Genomic DNA, 7,718 nt, shown 5'->3' with positions numbered 1-7,718 from the left:
ATTTTTTTTCAGTTTTTAGTAAAAAATATTTCAGTTTTTTCCAGTTTTTACAAAAAAATTGCTTTAGAAAATATTTTTCAGTTTTTTCTAAGGCAAGTTTTTTGTAAAAACTGAAAAAAAAAATATTTTCGTTTTTTTTAGTTTTTAGTAAAAATAATTTTAGTTTTTTTCAGTTTTTACAAAAAAAAATAAAATATTTTTCGTGTATGGGTAATAAGTCTTTTTAATTAATTAAGAGATATTTAGAATTGACCAACAGGACGATGACACGTGTCTCTCGTTTAAATGAGGGGTATATTTTGATCTCAAAGTATGACTGTAAAGGTATAAATAACCCAATAGTATAACGAAGAGTATTTTTACATCATTTTTTTTAAAGTTGACGGGGTATATTTGGCATTTGCCGATATTAGTATTACAGAAGAGTGACAAGACTTCAACAAAGGAACAATATACAGATTATAAGATTGATGGCACTAAAACCAAAAACTATTACTCTAAGAGCTATCTAATCGTAGGTGACGGAGGTATAATTATTTATTAAGTTAGCATTATTGGAAAAAGCGAATATATTACATAATGAGCTATCCAAGCGTAAGTGACGCATATATAATTACTTATTTAGCTTCCATTATTGGAAAGGTGAATATACTACAGAATAGTGACAAGTCATTTATAGGTATTGTAAAAGAGCAGAATATTAAAAGGAAATAAAATAGAAAGCACTATAAGATTAGTGTCCCGTTGGCCAATACAAAACATTATGTGGCGTACATCTAGCAGCTATCTAATCGAGATCGAGTAATGGGATTTTCTTTAGCTACCATTACCGAAAAATATAATTATATTACACAGTAGTGACAAAGTCTCCCGTAAAATATTGCAAAAACAACAGATGACAAGTAACAAAGCAAAAGATGATATTGGATTATTAACTTATATATTATGTGGGGAGGATTCCGACAAAATTCCTAATAAAGCATCTAGCTCCGCTAGCAGTGTTTCGGGGACAGAAATGAGAGCATGTAAAGGAGCAAATAAAGTTATTTAATTGAGAGCGAAAATGAAATATAGCATATGTTTTGCCCAGAATTTCGTGTCCTACTGTCATGACTGGGAATTTTTACCCTCGGAATTGTGATGAAGCCTAATATTTCACTTGCTAAGCAAGCCAACGTTAGAATAGTTTTTAGCCATTTTAACAATTCAAAATAGAGTGAGAAAAACCATAACAACAGCGATATCTAGATACAATCCTAGAACCGGTGTCACAAGTGCACGAACAACTAGAATAATACAAATAATGGTCTTAATGAAAGTATAACTATCTGAAATGAAATAACAGTTAGAGTAAGGTAGAAGAGGACTTCAGGACTGCGAACACCGAGCAACTGTACCTCAAGTCTTCGTCAGGCAATCAATCCGAGCAATCTAGTATGAGTACAACCGACCCCTTGTACTTTGTAAGTGCCGAGCCTAACCTCGACGAAGTAATGACAAAGCTAAGGCGGTTCACTTACAATAACATGTATGCAGTATAATAATAATAACAGGAACAGAAACACGGGAAAGGCAAGGCAGTTAACTTATAAAAATAAACTCAATCCTCGAAATCAATAAAACCAGAGACGTCACTCCTCAGAATCTCGTATCAAAACACTGAAAGCTAACACAATGCAACAATGAATACAAAACACACAATTCGTTGCGGCGTGCAACCCGATCCTACCGTATAAACATAGTCCTCCCTTATTTCACCATATCAATATCAAGATTAACTTGTAAAAGCCGTTGCGGCGTGCAACCGGATCCCACCATATCAATATCAATTCTCCCTTATTTCACCCATTGTGGCGTGCAACCCGATCAACAACAAATCAATAAAATGTGATCAATTCAACAACACAATTCACAAGAATTTTTACGACTAAAGAATATGAAAGCAAAATATTAAGGAATCCCAGTACCAAATCAAGGAATACTACAATTGATACAAAGCAACAAGCCAAGCCAAGCCAAATATATGACAGTTAAAGTGTACAACTAAAATAATTAAAGCAAATAGCAATTAATCATGGAAGCATGGTAGAAACTAACATTTTAATACGAGAGTTATAAGTGATAAGTAGCAAGTTAAGGTATAGGAAGCAATTAAAGCATATAACAGTTAAGACATGGAATAAAATAATTAACGAAATATGAAAAAGCATGAAAACAATTATTTTGACGCCGTATATACACTCGTCACCTCGCATATACGCCGCTACACATGTAATTCACATAACACATAGCTCAAGGATTTTTATTCCCTCAAATCAAGGTTACCCAACAGTTATCTCGCTCTGCAAGCAAATCAAAGTTCAACCAAGGCCTTTCCTCTAAAATCCGCCTCCAAACCAATCAAATCTAACCAAAATCGACTCAATAACATCAAACAATGCTAGGAAAATCAATTACAATACATAAAGTTAAGATCTTTATACTTTTTCTAAAAAGTCAACAAAAGTCAACTCCGGGCCCGCTTGGTCAAAACCCGAGATTCGGACCAAAATTCGATTACCCATTTACCCCCGATCCTGATTATATAATTAGTTTTAAAATCTGACCTCAATTTGAGGTTTAAGTCTCAATTTTACAAAAATCCTCAATTCCACCCAAACCCTAATTTTCTACCATGAATGAGAATAAATCAAGGTTAGAAATCAATGGGTGTTGATGGAAATGGAAGAAAACAAGTTAAAGTACAATAACCTATGAAATGTTGATGAAATTTCTCTTCAAAATCGCCTCTAGGCCGAGCTCTAAAGAAAAGATGGTGAAGAATGGGTGAAATCCCGATTTTTGGAAGTTTAAAAGACTGGGCGTCAGGTGTTCATCGCGTTCGCGAGACACCTGACGTGTTCGTGAAGAGCACTGCCCAGTTGGCCTACACGTTCACAATGTTCCTCACGTGTTCGCGAAGGCTTCTTCCTCAGGCCTTCGCATTCGCGAGCCAGAGCTCGCGTTCGCGTAGAGTAACAACGATGCCCCCCTTCCCAGGTCCCTCAACCCTACGCGTTCGCGAGAGGCTGTCCGCGTTCGCGACGGGTAGCCCCCCAAAGCTTCACGTTCGTATCCCAGCCATCACGTTCGCGATGAAGGAAAAGCCTCCCCATCCCAGATTACTCTTTGCGATCGTGGGAGTATCTTCGTGATCGCGAAGAAGAACACACCAAATATCAGCAATAGCCCAAAACCAGCAAATTCTTCTAAGTTCAAATGGTCCGTAGCCTATCCGAAACTCACCTGAGCCCCTTGCGCTCCAAGCTAAATATGCACACAAGTGTAATAACATTATACGAACTTGCTCGCGATCAAAATAGCACATAGAATCACGAATCGGACACCAAAACAATTGAAAATTTTAAAGAAGCCCAAGAACATGAAATTTTACAACTGGACGTCCGAATCACGTCAAATTAACTAAGTTTTGCACCAAAATTTGCAGACAAGTCATAATTACTGAAATGAACCTATACCAAGTTCCGAAACGAAAATTCGAAACCGGTAGTAATAAAGTCAACCTACGGTCAAACTTATGAATTCTTTAAACCTTTCAATTGCTAGTTTTCAACAAATTGTGTTAAATAGAGCTAGGGACTTCCGAATTCGATTTCGGGCATATGTCCAAGTCCTAAATCACGATACGGATCCACCGGGACCGTTAAAATACTGATCTGGGTCTATTTACACAAAATATTTACCGTAGTCAACTCAAATAAATTTTAAAGTACGATTTCACATTTTCACATAAAAACTTTCTGGAAAAAGGACACAGACTACGCAACTATTCGAGGTCTCGGGACAGAGAAATGAAGGGTAAAACTATAAATGACCTACCGGTTCATCACACCTACTATGTGTGTTGAGCCTTCTATTTATATCTATATCTAGGGAAACAAGATCCTAGGATCAAGCCCCACTTAAATGATAATAAATGTGTCATTGATGAATGTATAACAGCAGGTCATGAATGAAAATATTTTCTACAATGGTTGTCCATTCAATATTGGAGAATATTCTTCATTGAATTCTATCCGATGGCAAATATTCGATCTGCTCCCGTTGACCATGCCCCCTTTGGGGTTTATCCGATGTCAATTGCAACTGTTATTTCCCATACTGGTTGTTACTTGATTTTTCTTTTATCTGTATTCGGTTCCACGTATCATGCTTTCATTAGATCATTTATTGTAAACCAATTTTACCCTATATAAATAGTCCCCTTGCTTTTCGGTGACATATCTTTGTGTCACCGGAAAGTTGGTGAAGATCCCTTTCTTGGCGAAAAATCTCCTGCATAATCTCTAACGCTTGAAAGGACGCACATCTTCTCGCATTTAATACCCCGAACACGTGTTGCCCCACGATTCAACAATATTTTCATCAGTTCTCGAGGTAATCATAACCACGATTTTTGTCTTCTATATCTTTACTTCTCCTCATCATGTTACCTCTTTCACTTCCAAAATCTTCATCAATTTATCATCTTCTCTACACTCAATCTCCTTCTGCTTATAAAACTTCTATCTTCTCTAACCTTTTCTAAAATTTAACTACCTTTCTACTACCATAGCTTTTTCTATTGTATATTTTAGCAAATCTGGTCTTCTCTTCGATGGAGGTCCGAAGAGAAATAAAGACAAAGAAGCTGACGTTGATTCTGAGCCTTCTACTGTGAACACCATCATACCCAAACGCATGAGTACCATCAATTACTTCGAAGGGAAGGTTCCATCTGTGTCTTCAAAAACTTGGGCCGTTAGTGGGTACCCTCATCCATTCGCCCTTCTAGTATACCTACAGTGAAGGAGGACTGCAACTGCCCTGATCTCAACATCCTCGCTCTGGATATGATAGAGCGAGTTACCTTCACCAAAGAGGGTTTTACATATGTTTATATGCATCCCTTTACCTTGGGTTCGTTTTCCTTGGGAACGAGTGAGGGGCTCGACCCCGTAATTTTGGAGTTTTGCCACCGGTACCAGGTCTACTTGGCACAAGTAGGCCCATCGATATGATGAATGGTAGCTTGCCTACGTCAACTGTGTATGTAGACTGGGGAAACCCTCACCCTTGCAGACGGGATGAATCTCTATTCCCAAAAAGTTTTCGTGGGGGAGTAATAAATTTCAGCAAACGTGGCCACCACGCTATCCTCACCAGCGTGGATGATGACAATGATTATGGGTAGATGGAGAGATTTGTCATCATCACCACTAGGGACATCATCCTGGCCACAACTCTGCCTTTTCCTGAGTCGAGGAACCATTATCGTAAGTTTTTGATTCGTTTCCTTTGTAAAACAATTGTTTTCCATTATTGTTGACCTCTTTTTTTCTTTTGCTTCAGCTGCTCAATGGGAACAACCACGAGTCCAAGGCCTAGACCAGTGGGTTCAGAAGATTCTGGAAATTCAAACACCAGAATCTCCCCGATGGAAGGAAATGGCCCCAATATGGGTAGAGGGCCTAGAACCATGGTAAATCGGGTCCTTCTTCCTTTTATCTTTGTATGAACGTAGAAAAATTTGCTAACTCCATCTTTTGCTTGGTTCAGGACTTCCGCAGGGCTCCATCACCTGACCCGAGGTCGATATTTTAACCGACCCAGAGGAGGCCATGAGGGTGCTACAAGGTTCCCTTGCTCGACGCAGTGGACGCGGACTTGCTTGCAGTGAAGGTGCTTCCTCTCGGAGTCCACAGCTAGAGAACGAGCAACCAATGGAGATTTCTCGGATGGGTCTAAACATAAGAAAATAAAAATCACAAAAATCGAGCTGGACACAGTGGTTGTTATGGAAGATGGAGAAGCCAATGATGAAGTGTCTTCCCTCCAAAGGAGAAAAACAACTTCATCAGCTCAATCGGACACTCAGCCGGGAAAGCTTCAAAACCTGACCACAAATGAAGTCCAAGCACTTTGGGGTGAGATGGAAATAGTAGAAGAGGTTGATTCTCTCTTTCCAACTCCCGTTGTTGTTTCTGGTCCAAGGAGCCCGGACCTCGGGCCTCTTCTGCCTTCGAACACGGAGCGACCAATAATCAGCGTTGCTCCTGCCGCAACTGCTTCTCAACCTTCAACGCCAATAACTTCACGCCCCTTAACACCAGCTGTACCATCGCCACCAGCACCCACTGCATCTCCTCCACCGGTAACAGATGCTCGAGAGAGGGGCGTTTCTCCTCCACGGTCCCCCGACCGTGGGAATTTATGGCATAATTACTCACCCCCTTTCCCAAATCCCCGAGGGAGGAGTGATACTCTTTTAGTTGGCTTCAGAGAAATATAGGAAGAAAATATGTTCCCTTTCGGGGGAGTGCTTGTTGAACAATGCCATGCACAGCGTGGCAGCGGTACCGTACTTGTCTTTCTACAATTTCCTTTTCATTTATTTGCTGCAATGGGAATTCTGAATTTGAAATATTTTCTTTTTACATGCCAACTTCCTTGCTTCTGAGGGCCTGCAGAAATTGATCCTCAATAAGCAAGGACTCTCTTTCGAGCGGGATTAACTGTTGGCCGACAGGGACCAACTTGCTATGCGCCTCCCAGTGTTGGAGGCAAACGTTGCTGAGGCGGGTGAGCTTGAGTCCCAGTTGCAGCAACTCCAAGAGGCTAAGGCTAAGTGGGCTGAGCTCCAAGATATTGTACTTGTTGTTGCCGAGTAAGACTCTGCCTCCAAGGAATAAGTGAATAACTTGAAGGCAGCCTTGAGCTCCAAACCCGAAAAGGCCAATACCGCCGAGGAGAAAAGGGCCAAGATGGAAGAAAGATTTAAGAAGACCATGAAGCAAAATCGGATTCGTCTATCTAAAACTCTTGGTCTTGATTCTAGCCTCAGTGCCATGAGATCCAAGAGGGATGGCATTCAGGCCGAGGTTGACAAACTTAAGGAAAAGCTCCAGTACCAAGAGGATTTCATCATGTTTGAAATAACTTATGCTATGTACCATATAAGTCGAAAAACCTTGGAAGAGGCAAAAGCGGGCATCATTGATATTGATGATTGCATCATCAAGGCCCAAAAATTGGAGCTAAATGCTTGAGAAAATCTTCATGCCCGGCCTGCGGCAACTGACTCTTCGAGCACCGATTTCGAATACTCAGGAACAAAAGGGTAGGAGGTTTAAGAAAATGATAATGATGAAGGTCTAGGCCTCGAACCGACAGCTGATCCGCCTTCTTTCACCGGATGGGACGCAGACCCCTCTCTCCTTTCCGGCTCCGGCGGCGATAACGCTTAGATTCTTTCTTCCCTTTGTTCTTTTTTTGTACTTTGTAATTATGCCAAACTTTTCACCTGGTTTGGTACTTTTGATAAATAAAGAAGAATTTTGCTTAAGTGTTGTGCAAAATACATTCTCTTTGCGTTGAATTAGTTAGAGCTTCGGGCATAATTTCATCCGACAGCTTCTGATTCTGGGAATAAATTCTTTCGAAATCAAACCTTTACTATGAGGGTTTCATAAGAAAGGACCCTCTTATTTTTACGATGTTCTTGAAGTCGATGACTTCCTTCTCTCTGACCTTTTCGCATGCCTGGCCTTCAACCCACTTAGAAAAATAGTCAGTCATAAATAGTATAAACTGAGCCTTACCGGGTGCCCATGGAAGAGGGCCAACGATGTCCATTCCCCACTTCATGAATGACCACAATGACAAGACCGAATGCAGCA

The sequence above is a fragment of the Nicotiana tabacum genome, chromosome 23, assembly GCF_000715075.1.
Source record: "Nicotiana tabacum cultivar K326 chromosome 23, ASM71507v2, whole genome shotgun sequence".
Lineage (NCBI taxonomy): Eukaryota > Viridiplantae > Streptophyta > Magnoliopsida > Solanales > Solanaceae > Nicotiana > Nicotiana tabacum.
Note: the sequence above shows the minus strand (reverse complement) of the source record.